This window comes from Tursiops truncatus, chromosome 19, assembly GCF_011762595.2.
Source record: "Tursiops truncatus isolate mTurTru1 chromosome 19, mTurTru1.mat.Y, whole genome shotgun sequence".
In the NCBI taxonomy this organism is placed as follows: domain Eukaryota; kingdom Metazoa; phylum Chordata; class Mammalia; order Artiodactyla; family Delphinidae; genus Tursiops; species Tursiops truncatus.
In genome coordinates, this window is record NC_047052.1 from 15,699,650 (window position 1) to 15,715,862 (window position 16,213).

The following is a 16,213-nucleotide window of genomic DNA, read 5'->3' on the forward strand; positions in this document are numbered from 1 at the left end:
CCAGTGCAGGCACAGCGAGGTCTTCAGATCTTCCCTGGCTCATTAGCGTAAACAGCTTTTCAAGCAGCAGGGAGCAACAGGCACCACTAAATAAAGCGGGAATGGAGGCTGTGCAGCCCAGCCGTTGGCAAGTGCACCAAGGGGGATGGAGAGCCAGCGCGCGGGGTCTTCCCCAGGCCCCAGGAAGGGGGCGCCCTGGCTGACACCTTCTAGGTGCTGTGCAGCCAGCACCTCCCTAGCTCCCTAGTTGGACAGTACACTGTAGATGGCAATCCCATCGCAGAATTTCCTCCTCAACAGCTTCATTGTACTCAACTGAAGGTCTGAGAAGCACACTTCCTATTGGGTAGTCCTTAAATCCCAGAGGCCTAAGGACTCATTTTACATTTCAGTTCCCTTCCTCATGGCAAAGTGGAACAGCAGTCATGGTGACCGTGGAGGACTTCAAGACGGACTAAAGAGGGTACAGATCCTGTTCGCCCTCCGAGTGTGTTTGAAGGACTTCCAAATTCCAAAGCTTAAAAAGCCAACTAGGTGTTGGGTGGGTGGGTGTGCGGGTTGCAGGTGTGCCGGGAGTGAAACTTAATTACGTGTCCTACTCTTCACAGTCCCTTCTCCATCCCGCCTGGCAACTAGGAAGCCAATCCTTTGCACCGTTACTTTTAATCAAGAAAAACAGGTTGAGACATATTTACCACTGGCCACTTCAAAGAGTGGCCCTGGGAATGAGGCAAAACAACAAAGGAAAATTTCTTCTTCAAGTGCAAGGATCCAAGCGCTTGCACTTCCTCAACCCTCCAGAAGCCACCCGAAGACCCAAGTGACTGAGGGTAACAAAGACACCCTCACAGACTCAGCACAAATGGCCCAGGTGGGCTTTCTCCTCTTGCTGCTCCAAATGCTGCTTTGGGGTCAACAGCTGCTGTGAAGAACCACCAAGGCCACATTCAATAGGACTTGAATTAATTACGCTTGAAAGTCTCTTATCCAAGCACTGCTAAGACCGAACAACTGAGTTTGGGAATGAGTGTGGTTACATATTTTTCCTTAATGGCTTCCTGAACACCCTGGTTAGGTCTGATCCCTGGGGCGGGGGGAACTGTCAGTTCAAGTCATAAAAAGTGATCAATGTAGATCAAGACCCTGTGCTAAGTGTCTAAGATCAGAGAAGAGAAACCTATCAGTGCAAACACACAAACATCATTTTCACACAAAATGAAAAATGCACGCGAACATCGAGAACTTCAGCTTCCTTCTGAAGTGGCACCCTCTCCCCTCTCACCCCTACAGTTCGGCTCTTCCCACCAAAACTTCCAGGCCGCAGCCCTAATCCTGGACAGCGCCAGAACGAGAGCAAGCTGGCGGAAACTGTTTCTGCAGCTCCGAAAGATCGCAGCGTTAAGCCACGCTGAGATTGGGGGAATCCAACCTGGTCGGCTAACGGGGCCAATTTCTTCGGCACAATAATCAAGAGGCTACTAGGGTTCCGGCCCCATTGCTCTTAGCTTGAAATTCCTGTGAATCATGCTTGGCCAAAACCTCACTGGCTGCTCTAACGATTTTTATCCGTTCACACAACAGATGTTCACTGAGTGCCTACAATACGCACAGCATCCCTCCTATACAGACTCCCACTAGCTTGCTCTCATTAGAGTTCAGACACGCAAAGTAAGAACCTGGACGGCAGCGGCCATCCAGGGCAGGGTGCTAGCAGGGAGAGACACAGAACTTCACGCGCTCCTGGATTCACGGTATCAACACAGTTAACCAGGTTACCACTCCCCCCGTTCCAGAGCCTCCCTGCTCTAAGGCCAGAATCTGTCCTTCTATTAATCAGATGTGGCCAGTGAGGACCTCGGATGTCCGCTGCATTTAGAAACATGGCTCAACTACTGCAACGCATGGTTTGGCGAGTTGTGCCACTACCCTGAGCCCCTATGGTGCTGGGGACACCACAGTGCTCACACCTGGGTCCACCCCTACCACGACCCCCAGCCGTGCTCATCGCTCTCAAGGGTCTCACCTTCAACCTGCGTGGGAGTCAGTGGTCCATGTTTGAGATGGACCATTTCCTGATGGCTCAGGATGAAGGTATGCTGTCCCCCAAATAACTTATGAAAAAATGCCAGAACCACTGAACCGGCCTTCACCTAAGCATTTCTTCTTCTTGGACATTGTCAAGTTGACAAGACATGGTGCGATTTCACTTCTACTGGCTCCTCTCAGGTGATCCAACAGGTTCCCTCATCCTCACCCGCCCTCAGCATCCCCCACCCTGGTGTCTCTGGCCTCAGTTCCTCTTTAGGCTGGAGCCAGTGACCTGAGAGGCTCTGCGCGCGCACGCGCGCGCACACGCGCACACACACACACACACACACACAGAGAAGTAGCCGAATGTTTCAGAGGCAGCGTTCACCCTCCCCCAGCCCTACCCGGAGGTGCTGGAGCGGGCCTGTCCCCACACTCCAGCTTCCACATAACCAAACATCACCCTCCGACAGAGCCTCGTGTTCACGATACGGTCCTGAAAGTTCCAGGGAATAACGCAGGGGCGGGGGGGGGGGGGGTCTGGTTCTTAATGGGCTGATAATTGAAGCCTAAAGTCTAGGAATTAAAATGAACCAGCTCTGAGAAGCCTGTTTACCAACTTTAACTCGGCTTCGAGTTGTCCCCCCGCAACCATGTGGTTTCCTATCACACGTCAGTGGAAGAAGCTGAAATTTCTGTATTTCCTTTGGTGTCTGTCTTGGGTGGGGTGGGTGGGGAGAGAGAAAAGCAAAAGCCACCTTCATGTGTGCCCATCACAGAGCAATTCTACTGACCTCACACAAAGGGCAGGGAAAACCTGCGCACAGTTTTAAACCATCCCCACCCAAAGGGTCGGGGAGAGAGTTCAGGGCAAGGAGGGAAAAAGAAGGGAGAAGAAAAAGACCGGGCATTTTCCTTTTCTTTTTTTTTTTTTAAAGGGAATCTTTCCTAAACATTCACTCGCCAGCCCTTCTGCCTCCGGGATGGAAAGTGTTACTCAGCTGCAAGGCCTCTTGCTAATTGTGGGTTTTTATTTTTATTTCCTATTACCCTCTCGCACGCCTGATGAGATTATTTTACCGGAACTGACACAGCTGGAAGCAGCAGGCATACGTGGAGCCTCTGAGGAGGTGATGCAATTTCATTTTCATTGATCAGAAATCAGCAGGGCAGTAAGTGATGGGAAATTCCATTAGAAGAAAACTTGCAAGCCATGAGCCTCAACTTCCTCGCCACACCCAGGAGCCCCCAGGGGTCTTGCCTTCCTCTGGACTAGGTCTGCACAGAGCAGGGGCTCGGAAGCGCCCTCCTCCACGTGGGAATGAAAGCACGAAGGCCGCGCTACTGGCCCGAGAGGGTGTCTGGCTGGGAGAGGAACGCCGGCAGGACTCCTTCAACCAACAAGGGCACCGCAGTTCTCTGCGGATGAGAGAGAAGTCATCCAGGGACCCAGAAGAGGAGCCCTCAAAACCACGCCCCACAGCCCCTCAAAACCAATGCTTAACGGCTCCAAGTGTCACAAACAAGGAAAGAGGAGGCCACTGGCAATCGTTGTAAATATGTCTCCCAACCACTCGTAGAGATGCTCCTGAAGGCACTTACCATGTATTTATTGAGCGCCTACTGTGTGCCAGGGGCTCAACAAGCACAGACTCAGATCCTCCCCTAATGCTGCTGGAGGAACATCCTTCTCTCTCCTGGACAATCAAGGAAGCAGAGGTCCTGGGAGGTAAGGGAGAGAGCCAGTTGGGACCAACGACTTACTGAGGGTTAGCACAGCCTCCCTGACAGCAAAGGCAGGCTGCGTGAGAGCCAGCGAGAGAACTCGCCCACTCACGCGTGAGTCTTAGGATGAAGCACATCTGATTGCCTAGCCTGCTTTTCTCCAGGTAGAGCAGACGACTGACTGATACATCCACCTCTGTCACCCTACACATCTCAACAACAGCGATCCTTGCGTCCAAGGCTGGAACCAGAGGTGAACTCTTCAGAATGCGTAGAATGGCAACTGTTTTAGCAGTTAACACCCCCTCCCCCCAACTGTCTGCCCAGCAAATACTGCTTCACTCACCAAGGGAAAAAAATAGCAAGGGGCTACTCAAAAAGACAAGTTCTACCGACAAACAAAAACAAAACAATCATCAGCCAGGCGGCTCACCAGACCTCCTCCTTTGGCCATTCTGCCGTATAAAATGTGAATCAGAGAAGGACCAGGCCACACTCACAAAATTAATACTGTTCCAAACAACTGTCCACCACTAAAATGGGGGGAAAAAATGGAAATGCGTAAGTGAGGACAATATGTCAAATCAAAATCTATCAGTAGGTTTTTATTGAGCACCTAAGCCGTGGCTCTACAAAGCAGAGACTACATAAGACAGGGACCCTGGGTGAACGAGCTGGCAGAGAGGTCAGAGTCACATGAGAATACCCAGCACACATTTATTCACACTGCTTACAAGAATATACAATACAACATGATAGCATAAATTGAGGCCAGGTCAAGAGAAGAAACAAACAACAACAGTGGAGGAAACTTTGAGCCAAAAATGAAGCTTAAAATGCATACAATAATAGCCAACACATTGAGCCATAAATGTGGCTCTAAGCTTTCTGGAAGTCCAGAAGGAAAACATAATAGCCTTGTTTAAGGTACACTATTCACAATGTCCAAGAGAAAAAGAACAACAAGCCCATCGCTCAGGATTATTTAGCATCAACAATTTCTCAATTACAAAAATTGGGATAAGGACTAGGTAGCAAGCAGAACCTTCGAGGTCATAATAAGGAGGCTTCGGCTTCAGGTCATTCAGTCTCACTGCCTCTTTCTTTTCTGCCTCCCCCCCCCATCCCGGTACGCAGGCCTCTCACTGCCATGGCCTCTCCCTCTGCGGAGCACAGGCTCCGGACGCGCAGGCTCAGCGGCCATGGCTCACGGGCCCAGCCGCTCCGCGGCACGTGGGATCTTCCCGGACCGGGGCACGAACCCGTGTCCCCTGCATCGGCAGGCGGACTCTCAACCACTGCGCCACCAGGGAAGCCCCTCACTGCCTCTTTTGATGGACAAGAATAATGACCCCAGAGAGTGCTGGTGGTTTATCCAAGGTCAGATAGCTGGTCAGTGGCAGAGCTAGAAATAGGACCTGGGTATCTTCACACCACACTGACAGTGTCCCTTTCTACCACACGTAGCTACTCCCCAACATCCTTCAAAATCCATGGGCTGGTTTGGGGGGCACATGTGGAGGCTACAGTTGGGGGCGAGGGGGCCGAATTAGATTAAGAGACCTAAGAACCAAACACCTAAATGTACTAGGTAGACCTCATTTGTTAGACCATTCTAACAAACCAACTGTAAAAAGCCATTCTGGGGACAATCAGGTAAGTTTGAACAGCAATTTGGGATTTGACGATGTTAAGAATGTGTTAATTTTGTTATGTTGACATAATATTATTATCACCTAAGAAAATAATGAAGCATCATGATATCTTTCACTAGCTCTAAAATCAAAGCCAATGAACAAAAAGATTAAACAAATCCAACAAAAAGTGAATTGTTGTCAAGTCTAAGTGATGGGGTTCATCATATTATTTTGTTTATATAATACACTTTTTTTTTTTTCTTTTAAAAAAGGAAGTTCTGTCTTTACCCAGTTCAGGAGCACCTTCTGAAAAAAAGAACTGCACTGGCCGGAGCCAAGCGTCTCAGCCTCGGGTTGACACATTCATGGCAAGCTAAGCCTTTTTTCAAGGAAATAGGAATTGTTCTTTCTTTAGAGGAGCTAAAGGACTTCCAAAGAAGTACTATAGGCCCCAGCTGCCTCTGAATCTTGTTCAAAACTCACCATTTGCTGACCCCACCCTTACTCCTACCCTTGGAAGGTACGAGGCACCATCCTGCCACTAATACACGAAGAGATGATATGCATCATGCTCTGGGCGCAGCCCCTGACACGCTTATACGTGGCAACTATCACTATCATTACTGGGCAAAAATGAGCCCAGTGTAACAGCCTAAGATTACATAAGAGCTTGATTTAGAGCATGGAGTCAAACTCTGATTGAGAAAAACACATCCACTGATAAGTTAAAAGCCTCCAACTGGTTGATTTAGCGGGTTAAAAAGTAATTTTAAACACTTCCAGTGAATTTACTCCCTGGCAATGTTTACAACCATTGTTTCTGAGCTCATTGTCTTTCATCTCAGTATGAATGTTTTACGTAAGTCACCTTAATTGCTTTGTAAAGTCTGAACTGAGCTGGTTCCCACTGGGCTGGCTCTCTTGTGCTCATCTTCAAGGAGGATGACCCAATGATAAGTGGGCTTCTTGCCATATGTGGGCCCACACACATCCATCACCATGCTACAGCTTCCTGGGAAGTACTCTTCGCAAAGAACTTTTTCATAGTAGCATTAGCATTTGACCAAGAAAATAGTCACACCCAGCACCAACTTCCCCAGGAACAAGTAACAATGCTTCTTTGATTTATATGGTGGTTTATACATTTTCAAACACTCTTATATTCATTTCTCATTTGACCACCAACAATCTTGTCTTGTTAAGTAGACAGACTAGGAACCATAATTCAGATTTTACAGGCTTAAAAAGATTCTAAAACATTAGAGCAACTACTATGAGTCATTCTTTCCCAAGGTCACCAGCTGCTTAGTAGCAAATCAGGAACCAGGATCCATTCTGCAGTTTCTACTCCAGTGTTCTTTTCTCTATGAAGACACCACTTCCTGAAAAAGAATCGTCTTTCCAAACCCTTCAGAGATCACATTTCATCTTCTAAATGAGAAGAAAATCTGAGTACACCAAACACCCAAAAAAAGATATTTCACTGCTCTGCTCACATCTAAAAAGCAGAGTTATAAATAACCCCAAATACTGGGTCGCTCCACACAGCCAAGAACCTTGATGCAAGGCATTAAGTCTTAAAATTTTACACAGAATGTGACTCCCTCTAAAACATTCTCCACCACGTAGACAATATCACTGCCCGGAAGTCTGACCGCATGGCTCAAAAAGCTGTTTGTGAAAAGAGCAAAGTAAGAAAGCTGTCAACATCTAGGAGCTCCTCGTGAATGAGGTCGAACTTAGAAGAGCTAGTATCAACGCAGAGCTCGAGTTAAGACCAGTGGGGTAATGCAAAGGGTGATTTGGGCCACAGTATTACTGCCTTATAACCCAAAGTGCACAAATCTACATAAAACTAAAACTGGGGGTTTCATCCCCGTCACGAATGTTGCTTATTCTGTAGGTAAGGGCCATCTGGTCTACCCTCTGCCTCTGTCACAGTGGAGCCCTTTGAGCTACAGTCCCTATCATAATGGAAAGTAATCAACTTTGGTCAACTTAACCACTGCCCACCCTCTAAGCCTAACTGATCTAACTGACACTTTAGGAAGAACATTATGCTTAAAATAAAACTTTCCAACTTGTGCAACCAAGGTAGTCTGGGCAAAGAGAGATTGAGGACAGAAGTGGGTGGCCCAGAATACAAGACAGTGATGGGGATCCCTTGACATCCCAATTGGAGAGAGGGTGACCTGGTAGGGTGGGGTCAGGAGGGAAAGCTTGCTTAAGCTATGGCCCTGGGTAGACTCTTCAACTACGTCAAGAGGGCCACCCCCACCAACTTCCCACCATTACTCACTGGGGCCATCCTCTCACCTGCACAGGCCTAGCTACTCACTGCCACCTGTGGGCTCAGCCCTGCTCATCAAGCCTGTGGCTGGATACCACAGTCATGTCTTGCTATTACTACCCTGGGCCTCACCAGACAGAGTCTACAGCCTTACATCTTGCTGCCCAGACTCTATGGTCTGGCTTCCTGACCCTCTCTTATATGGGCTCTTTTCTGCTTGGGACTTGAATCTCATGACCGGGAATCCCATACACCTGCAACCCTCTTGTCTATACCTACCTACACTTCTCCAAGCTCAGTCCACAGCCCTTGCCTTCATCACGTACCTACTGGCCTCCTCCCCATCTGATAAACTTCCATTCCTGGATCCTCTTGGGTAACCATGAGGGATAAGGAAGCCAGAGGCTGCAGCCTGGCGAGAAGGGCAGGAAGGTGACAGCTGCCAGAGCAATTCGCCCTCCCTCTGGTCCAGCTATTACCACCTCTTCCTCCCCCACTCCCCAGCGACTCCATGAAGCTCACCAACTTCTAAAACTGACTCCCAGATGTAGTAGCTGGCTTCTCACTAGAGGTCAAGGTCACTCAGGTTGAACAGCACCTGTGTTGTTTGGTCTATAAAGACCCCTACGAAAGCCTGCACTAAAATTGGGCCAAAGGGGTTAAGTTGCTGGATATGGTGTGCAAGCTCACCTCCCTCCCAGCTTCATTTATACTCATTTTATATATGAATACATATATACATACACACATATATATAATATATACACACACATACATACGCGTACACACATATACATCTTTCTCATTTAAAGCAAAACAAAATATAGCAGTTACAGGAGAAAAACGACATAGAAAGTCAACACACACACAAACCACCATCACCCCCACTGCTGCTACCAAGACCTTGTCCTGAAAGTGTCTGGATGACTGTCACTTACCACTACCTAACCCTTAACTACAGGCTAGGTCTGGGGACTCCATCCCAGCTGCTCCCTAGAGCTAAGTATCCTTGTTGCCTTTGTTTCGTCAGGAGAAAAGGGAGATGTAAACATGAACCAGACAAGAGACAGGAGATAGCCAGTGAGAGTGACATAATCTAAAGTGGCACCAAAATCCATCTCCAGCATTCTGTCATCTTATGATCGACCATTTCACTTCAGACACTCATTGTCCAGAGGAACCTGAATCCTAGAACTAGATGTCCCCAAGTAAGCGGTTTCTCTCTAAAAGTAAAATGTGGTACACAAAGCAAAGTGCTCAAAGCGTCCCAGGAATGCCTGTTCCATGAGGGCGTCAACACTGCAGTCCTCAGTTCCATCGTGGGAAGGGTGGGGTGGAGTAGAGAGGACCCCTAGACATAGCCAAGGCAGGGAAGAATCAGGAATTTGAGCTCTTAACATTCAAATTCCCGAGTCACAGTTGAAACCCCACTGCTGTAATTGTTTTATACACTGTCTACACACACACACACACCCACACAAACACACACACACAAACACACACACACAAGATGCCTTTTAAAAGTTGCATTAGCTTCCCTGTTTAAAACCCTTCCTTCTGTTGGGCACCTTGAGATAAAAGCTGTGTTTGACTCCCTGGCCGGCCTTCAAATTCTGGCACTCGCTTGGGCTGGAACCAGAACAGCCTTCCATCCAACCAGGGAAGGCACAGGCCCTGCCGGCAGAGCAGGGGTTAATGGAAGCTGACCGCAGCACGGTTGTTAAGGTAATCAATACCGCTGAGATACTAAAGCAGCATAAGCCGCAGTATTGATCGCGGAGCAGATGATAAAACTGTTTATTATGATAATTGCAGGGTCCCTGCAAGATGCTCCCAGTGCTTCCTAAAGCTGTTTACAAAACTAATAAAGATTTGCCATTTCAAGATCTTCCATTTTAACCACCCCTCCTCCCCCAAGCTTCCACCCCTGGCCCATCACCAAAAGGCAGAGCTCACCCCCAGGCTATGAACATGTTCCTCCCTGGGACAGCACCAGAGCCTGTCCTGGGTGTGTCATGACTCTCAGGGGCCTCTGAGGAAAGGGCTCACCTTCCACACCCTCACCCTGCCCCCAACTTCAGGAAAGGGAAGCAGGAAGCACAGCCGACTAGACCCTCAGGACGTTAAGATTTCCTCCTCAGAGCCCGCCACGTGATAATTATGGGTTTTACCGATGGAGGGGGCTGCTCAGGGCTCCTTGAGCTAACATCCATTTGTTACAGCACATTTAAGAAACCACACCACCCTGGTTTGTAATTAAAACTTCTCTGGAGAACCTGGTGGCCATGGAACTAACTGAACACAGTCAAATGCTGGTTCTAGAATGCGTTTCTGCCAACACAACTCAGGGGTGACTTTGGCTGCTAGGCTGGGCTCATGACTCGAGTTCTATCATGCCCAGTGCAGCAGCTTCATTTTATTAACAGTGGAATTAACACCTCAGTTATAAACACGGCTATGCCTTGAGACCCAAGTCTTTGGATTAATAGCACTGTTGATGATGACAGTGATAGTATTTTCACATGCTGTGATATTACTTTCAAGATGAACTAGATGAATGTGGAAATGTTTCTCGACAGAAGTAAGCACCTCACAGACAGCATTAATGCTCTTCAAACTGTTCTAGGGAAAACTCACTGGGTCCTGAGAATAAGTATGGTAGCTTCAGGATGCAAAGCTTGCAAATACACTAGAAGTGTGTTTTCAGAGTGTGCAAGAAGAAAAAAAGGAACCCAAGTTTTGAGAAGAAGCCAGTAGCCATTCCGTTAGCAATGGAAGCCCCCCTTTCTCACTCAGCCCTGAATAATGCTGGCTCAGTCCATAGTGACCACCAGGATTTTACCCTTAACAGAATGTGACTGGACTTGGCCTTCAAAACCACATTTGCAACTCAGGGGCACTGATCTGAGAGCTGATGAGCCAAAGAAAGATGATTTGGAGGCAGCGTCTTTCTTTTCAATCAAAGCACGGAGAAATCATTAACCAATGCTCCTGTCTTGACCTTGCACCACGACCTCAGCTTAGGCACTGAAGCCCTGACCCTCCTGATTCTCCCCCGAGTCAGCTGCCCCCAGCAGCTCTGGGAGATCACTGCCCACGGAGCCTGCCTGTGTGCGGACACATGCACGATTTAATTCTGTGGACCAGTAGAGACACGCAGCTCCTCTGTAGACACCTGTCTGCTCCGCTACTCACAATCACACAGAAATCAGGAGACTGGAGCCAATTTTATGTAGAGTATAATCCCCTTGCCAAAGACCTTGCCATGAACTCACAGATACCACAGCATGGCTGGAAGGGATGCACCGAGATTAGTTTAACCTGGTTACCCGCTCTTACAGGAAGTGCTTGGCAACCAGAAATGGTAGGAGGAAATCTGAGACTTCCCTATTACTGAGTTTCATGAACGATACACTCCTAGGCAAAGCGGCAGAGGACAAACAGTCATCAACTACTAACTCCCAGCTAGATGCCCTGCTCCCACACCAAATGCCCATGGGGCCCGTGTTCACAAACACATCCCTGGATCTGATACCAAGAGAAAGTTGAATATTAAGTGTGACTAATTCTGCTGTTACCTTTTAACCTCACTCACACACATAAGTTGTACTCTCAACAAAAACTTCAACAAAAAAATACACCCTCGGAAAGATATGGTCCACACTTGGAAACCCGCCCACAATGGCCAGCCAAGCCCGCCTAAGCGCTAAGAACCATTTAGGAGCATTGTAAACCATCAGGGCCATTAGTTCTAATTTGACCTCAACAAAATAAATCAACCCACTAGGAACAAATTTAGAAGCTTTCCAGAGTCAAGTTCCCAAACCCTGAAAGGCTCACAAGCACAGTCCATGGAAGGGAACAAACGGCTAGCCTCTGGGCTACCCTCCCCACTCCCACCTCCCCTGCAGCTCACGGATGACAGCATGCTCACCTGGGACCGGGACTCTGGATCCTCCTCAACCCACTGGATCAGAAAGCTGTGACTCCTGATGTTTAAGGGATTCACTCTTTTCCTTCCTTTGAGTTCACATCAGATATGATTTTCCATCTGTGCTGCACTAAACGTCCTCTTTCAAGGCATGTGAACATTCAGATTTATTTTCAAGATATCCTGATTGGCTTTCAACTATGCTGATTCTCAGCTCTGGGTCAGAGTTCCCCCAGCCTTTTCATCTTTCAGTCGGCAGGTATCACGTATATCAAGAACTGTGCTCCCCCACCACATTAATACATGTGTCAACACAGTAAGTAATTTCTCAAAAAAAAAACTTATAACCACAGCATACACCCTAAATTTAAATTGCAAAATCGTCCTAATTTTTCATCTTTATTCTTCCCTGGTATTTACTTGCTGCAGTTTTTTCAGTGCTGCTGCACTGCCTTCACGAAGAAGCGGAAAGTAAAACCACGGCACCACTGAACTCCACTAGCCGATGGGAGAAGAAAGTTAAGAACGTGTTTGCTCGAGGGGCAGGCAGTCCACAACCCTTCAGTTGTTAAAATATTAAGAGTGAGCAAGGACGTCACGGACGGCCTCTGCCTGCCAGGGAGCTCAGCGGCTCCGGCATCCTGCGCTCCAGGGGTCCCGGGTCCCGGAGGGCCTGATAAGGGTTGCGTCTCACGCTGCCGCCGGGAGGCGGGAGGCGGCGCAGGGCCCCTGACCTCCGCCCTCCGAACAAGGCGCACACTTTTGGCACCGCCGGTAGTCATGGCCTCTGTGAGGAGCGCGCTTGGGGAGCGGCTGCTGGCCCCCTGCCCTGTGGTTCAGGTGCCGTCCTAGGCCAGGCCTGTGCTCCTGGCCCCGATCCCCTTGCTCGCACCGCAAGTGACGGGGGAAAGGCCCCCTGACCCCGGCTGGAGGGAATGAAGGGTCACCCACGCGGGTCTGTCTCACCGACCACGGCTCCCCACCGCCAAAGGTCTGTAGGTAGCACTTTGGGGCCCAATTTTCATGCTACCAGTGTTTTATCAGTAGTTCATTGTAGTATTGTACGAAAAATTGTTAATAAGCGAGATCTCCAGAATGTTGGTTTCTATTGCTCTGATCTCAGTGGGGCCTTCATGGAATAATTGGGGCTGCTGTAGACAGGCCTGAGAGAAGACATAATTAAGATCCTCATGGAAGCTTGCAGCCCAGAAAACCCTTTTCTACCTGCCCCCAACATGTCTTAGGCAACAGTAACACTTTCTTGTTCTGACCATGTCTCAGATGCAAATAAAAGTCACTAGTCTTCCTTTCAAAAAAAAAAAAAAAAAAGATTAAAAAAAAAAAACCAACCACCGTATCATCATTTCCACTCAACTTCACAGGACAGAAGGAAGAATTAATAGCGAGATATTGGCAAAACAAGTCAGCAGTAACAGCAGAACCAGGACACAGCACATGCGCTGTATAAACCAAGAGTCTGGATTACTAAAAGCTGAGTAATCCTTTCCAGCTCCACCCAGCATGAGTTTCCAGGTATTAAATTATATGTTAATTACACAAATGTGAAGTTATATGAGGGGGAGTGGTGTTAGTCAGCACCCAGTGGGTGGAAGTTCAGTAAAATAGTTTTGTAAGGCATGTTTCACACGCAGGCCGGGGGCTCCCCAGGCCCAGGAAGAGAAGAGGAATCACACTGCAGAGGCCTAGGTTCCACCTCCAAACCATTGGCTGACAGAGCTTCCAGAGCCCATTCAATACCCACTCCCCTGACAGGAGAACTTTCCTAACTTACAAAATACCCGGGGTTCTTTTCCTCTCCTTTTCGTCTTTTCCTCTCTGCATATTTGTTATACAAATCAAAACATGCTGGGGCTCCTGGTCCAGGAAGATCCCACATGCCGCAGAACAACTAAGCCCGTGCGCCACAACTACTGAGCCTGTGCTCTAGAGCCCGCGAGCCACAACTACTGAGTCCACGTGCCACAACTACCAAAGCCCACGTGCCTAGAGCCTGTTTTCCGCAACAAGAGAAGCCACCGCAATGAGAAGCCTGCGCACCACAACAAAGAGTAGCCCGTGCGCAGCAATGAAGACCCAATGCAGCCAAAAATAAATTAATTAATTTTTAAAGAAGACTTTGGAAATAAAAGAAGGAATAAAATTATTTAAAAAAAAACATGCTGGGGCTCATTTCAGACTCAGCCAATCCAAAGAGGGGCACACAGCCCTGACCACAATAGTGTAGGGGGCAGCAGTGCCACTCAAGGTGATGGAGGGGCCCACGTGACACTTCCCAGCACCCACTGTCCTTCGACTATTTCGGAGGGTCATGATGGCACAGTGTCCTCCCGGGTCCTGGCAGTGCCACAGCCTCTGATGCTGGGGAGACACCTCGTACCTGCAGTGAGGCTGAACACGGAGTTCTGAAACTGCTCCGAAGCCCAGGGCTCGGGCTGCAAGCCCTTTATTAACGTAACACATAGTACCCCTGCCTGCCGGGTGCCCACCAACCGCATACTGACCTGGCCCTGATTTGAAGTGGGGGAGCCATGGTGAAGTCCAGGCCTGTCCCAACCAGTGAAGGGCTGAACAGACGACTGGAATGGAGCACTAAGGACCGCACCACAGCTGCTGAGGAAATTTAGAGATCCACCCATGAGGAGCTGAACACTCTATTCTTTCCACTTCTCATGTCAAATGATTTTTATCTAATGCTACACCCCACAAGCAGCTATCAGAGAGGCTCTAAACTAACACCTTGAAGTGGGTCAATGACAAAAATAAATAAAAATCCCTATACATAGTATAGTACAGTACAGTATAGTATAAAACAGGCTCTAAGCATATGCCCTGGGCTGGCATTCCAGCACAGAGGCCATTGAAAAGCTGCAAATTCTTAACCTACTTTGGGTTCGTCATACCTATAATGGGTGTAGAGATTATATTTGCCCCATATGGTTGTAAGGATTAATAAGACACTGAAGTATTTAGCACAGTAAATGCTTAATATGTTTTAGTTATTAATCTTTATACACACACACACACACAGAGTGTGCATAAAATTGTTTCATTCGCATAAAATCTAACCGAGACTGCATCCTCATTTTTAAGGTTCAGAGAAGCAGGGAGACTCACCCATAGTTTCACATCTCATGAGAAAGCAATGCTGGCCTGCAAAACAAACACTCACACTTCTGGACTGGTGTCTTTCACACCATTATTTTCCAGCGTGTCCTACAAGCACCACTGGCCACAGGCTAGGTGATGCGTGGGTGAACATTTTAAATTTGAATCGTCACCTGCTTAATGTTTATTTGAGCCAATACAACTAGCCCAAACCTGTGATTCTTCTGATATCACTGCTTGGGATGATGGCTAGAGCAGGTAATTATGGTTTTAATAGGGGAATCCATGAAAAGAAAAATTTCTAAGCAAATAATGTAATACAGGAGTAAAAAGACATAACAAAAAGGACACTCCACATTTGGGGAGCTCTCTCTTAGGCCCTACTTCCCCTCTCAGAGGCTGTGTGTGGCTGAACCAATCTCTCTAACAGAGTCAAGCATTAAAACTCAGCGGCGGGGGCTTCCCTGGTGGCGCAGTGGTTGAGAGTCCGCCTGCCGATGCAGGGGACACGGGTTCGTGCCCCGGCCCGGGAAGATCCCACGTGCCGCAGAGCGGCTGGGCCCGTGAGCCATGGCCGCTGAGCCTGCGCATCCGGAGCCTGTGCTCCGCAACGGGAGAGGCCACAACAGTGAGAGGCCCGTGTACCGCAAAAAAAAAAAAAAAAAAAAAAAAAAAAAAGTCAGCGGCGGGCACATCCTGGTTTCCCCTGTGGATCTATCTTGCCCTCTCTAAAGCACAGCCTCTCAATGAAAGGGCTGCACCTTCCTCCAGGCTTTCTGAGGAAGGCTGTGAGAAGGGTTATCAGCCTCCGTGACCCCTTTAGGCAGCCATGGCTCTTCTCCCTCTCCCATTCCCCCCCACCCCCCAGCAAGGACCCTGCAGCCTGGAGCTGGTCCCCAGTCTTCCCCCTTAATGCCTTTTTCCTTGTACAGCTATCACAAGAGGGCTGTTTAGTGAGAGGACCTCAGGCTGACCTTTGCTGACAGGCTCCAAGCTCCCTCTGTAAACTGATCTAATGTGAGGCCGGGTAATTAGCTACCAAGTAGTAATTGCAGCTTCTAACTATGCCGGACCAAGACTGCAAAAATTCCCCCAGGGGATGGGGTGGGGGGCTGCTGGGGACCCCAACCCACACAGAGGCATCTGCTCACAGCCAAAAGGAGGGACTCAGCAACATTTCTGAGGGAGGCCAGCACTTTTCCAGGTTTTAATTAAAAGTAGGGCCCAGGGAAGGAGACAGCTACAAAAGGAAATCAGTGAATAAAGAAGAGGGGTGAAGAAAGAAATCCTTGGCTTGCCTGGAAGAGCCCATTCAGGAAAGCACCAGCTCTGGAGGCAGATGGCCCTGCACAAGAAACTTTCATTTCAGCCACAGAAGGAACACAGCAAGTAGCCTTAACGAGGCAGCAAAAAGAAATGCAAAAAGGAAGGATGCACAAGGGCAGCTCCACCGCTGGCTTGCATGCACTCACTCCC

The 16,213-nt window shown here is 48.5% G+C and overlaps 1 protein-coding gene across 6 annotated transcripts in view; it reads right to left on the reverse strand.

Annotated features, from left to right (window-relative positions):
• Window positions 1-16,213, reverse strand: part of ZFHX3 (zinc finger homeobox 3) — a 255,989-nt gene that overhangs the window by 183,724 nt on the left and 56,052 nt on the right. Inside the window, exon 1 of one of the 6 annotated variants that reach the window (XM_033844146.2) lies at window positions 3,631-4,019. The exons of the other annotated variants lie outside the window; for them this stretch is intronic. The gene's annotated coding sequence lies outside the window, so the exon portion shown is untranslated. Of the gene's footprint in view, window positions 1-3,630; window positions 4,020-16,213 lie in introns of those variants that run through there. 6 annotated transcript variants of the gene reach the window in all.